A 2,215-nucleotide genomic window follows, 5' to 3' on the forward strand; every position below is an offset into this window, starting at 1 on the left:
TCATGTCAATACCATTTGCTAATGGTATTGATATTAGAAAAGGAGGCAACTGCCCACTTTCGCCTTGCTGAATTGTGTAAGAGAGAATGCTGACATGATGTTTTAAAAGTTAATAAAGTTTCATTTTTATAATAGATTGTTTTGTAGTAAAGAAGAAGACTTGGAGATTTCAATGTCTTCTAATCAGGAAGCTAAGATATTAGCTTATTGGACAGTCTTAATTTTTGTGGTACAACTAGGCACTATTTGGAACTAAAGGTTTAGCCCTATTTTTACTTTCCCTGTTCATTATTACTGAATTTGCTTAAAAAATTTCCCTCATCTCCCGAGAAAACATCATACATCACCCAACAATTAAGCTCTGGACCAAAGAGTGGGTTGCAGTTACTACTGGTGTGTGTAGAGTCAATGTCTCCAGGACGTGGATTTTGGGTTAAAAATTATAACATTCAGAAAATACTTATTGAACATCCACCATGTACATACAAGGTGCTATACATGGTAATACTAATTACCAAGTATTACTAATACTTCCTAATTGTGATCATTGTTAATCATGTTACAGAGAGTAATACAATATTAAAATATATCATCCACAGTAAATTATTCATTTAGAAAATCTGATTATTACAGGTAAAATATAGAACCTTTTTTAAAATGCAGATTTTATGAAAATTTTAAGAATTTATGAGAATAGAAATTATAAAAGAAGTTGATGCTAAAGAAAATTCTACTTTTGGATAAAATTTAAAAAATATGCAACAAACAGATTATTTAAAAATGTTATTTAAAAAGCATGAAAAATATTCTAAAAACAATGTCAGAAAAAAAAATACCTGAATTTCTCTAAAACCACTAGTGCTGGTTATCCAGTAGCTGTTTTGGTAACATTAAGAAGAAAACATATTTACGGTTTTATATTGCAATCATCTGTTGAGTAATTAGGATAGAATAGATGTTGTTAAAATATACATTTGTTTAAACATTACCTATAATTTTAAAAAAGACAGTGCTTTTTCATTCATTTAATCCTTTAAAAATTGAAATATACACTTAAGTCTTCTTCTAATATCCTAAAAATATTTGGGAACACTTTTCTTACTTGTAATACTGAAAATCTATCCTGATGTTTTTATCAGTCGTCGTTGAAACCAAAGGAAATTAGTGTTTAGTGGTCTTAATAGTTTATAGGACTTAATATATTTGAAGGTGTGATGAAGTCTTTCCATTTCTGTGTATGGTCTGAAAACACAGTTCTGCACAGTGGGCATGTCTTCTTTATGTTAAGCCACAAGGTAATGTACTCTTTGGAAGTATGCCAAAGAGTATATGCCAACAGATGGGAAGAATAGGCTTCTGAAATTCAGCTTGACATATTGAACAAATATCCACATCTGAAGAAGTCACTCCATAACTTGGTGGCGTAAAACAAATTTGCAAAAACCTATCTGAAAATTCTCAGATGTCCAAAAAATTTTTAAAGTTTTAAAATGAGGTAGAGTAAATCCAGCAATATCCCAAGAATCTGTCTAGTTATATTACCAAGCTCCCCATAGCCAATAAGGTAATGAAATCACACTGGTATGGGAACAAAATTCAGTAATACTGACATAATTCTTCTAAGAGCGTATAATAGTAACCCTTGGATCTAAAAGGCATGATGAAAGTAAGCACTAATAAAGTAAGTTCTTTTGAGCCTATAAAAGGAACTTCAGAGTGAAATCTGTAATTTCAGTAATCCAAAATACTTTTTAGAAGCTTGAGTGATCCAAAGTAGGATTTAAAAAGATGAAGCTGTAATAAAGTGACTGGGAATGAAAGAGAACAGAAGATCCTGCTAAGAATACTGTAACTAAGTGTACTGTTTATTGAATTAATGAATGGTGAAGGGATCTAATAGGCATTGATATACTTAGTGAGAACTTAGTCTTAGAGAGAAATATAAAAATAATGCATAGTAGCAGGAATTCTGGAAATGTAATGATTTAGTAGATTTTGAAAGGACATTTTTGCCAAGGTATTGTTCACTAGAATTTGTTCAATATCTATTACTTTAAGACATCTTGCAAAAATATTATTGAATAATCTATAAAAATTTTCCTAAGAATATTCTGTTTGTCAAGGGTCAATTTTATTTTATTTATTTTTTAATTTTTTTTTATAATATATATTTTATTTTATTTTATTTTTTTTATTTTGTCAATATACACTGTAT

General features: G+C 29.3%; 1 pseudogene; it reads right to left on the reverse strand.

The window, feature by feature from the left end:
• Positions 1-1,177: 1,177 nt before the first annotated feature.
• Positions 1,178-2,215, reverse strand: part of LOC103593000 — a 4,047-nt pseudogene continuing 3,009 nt past the window's right edge.

The sequence above is a fragment of the Galeopterus variegatus genome, unplaced genomic scaffold, assembly GCF_000696425.1.
Source record: "Galeopterus variegatus unplaced genomic scaffold, G_variegatus-3.0.2 Scaffold1255, whole genome shotgun sequence".
Classification (NCBI taxonomy): domain Eukaryota; kingdom Metazoa; phylum Chordata; class Mammalia; order Dermoptera; family Cynocephalidae; genus Galeopterus; species Galeopterus variegatus.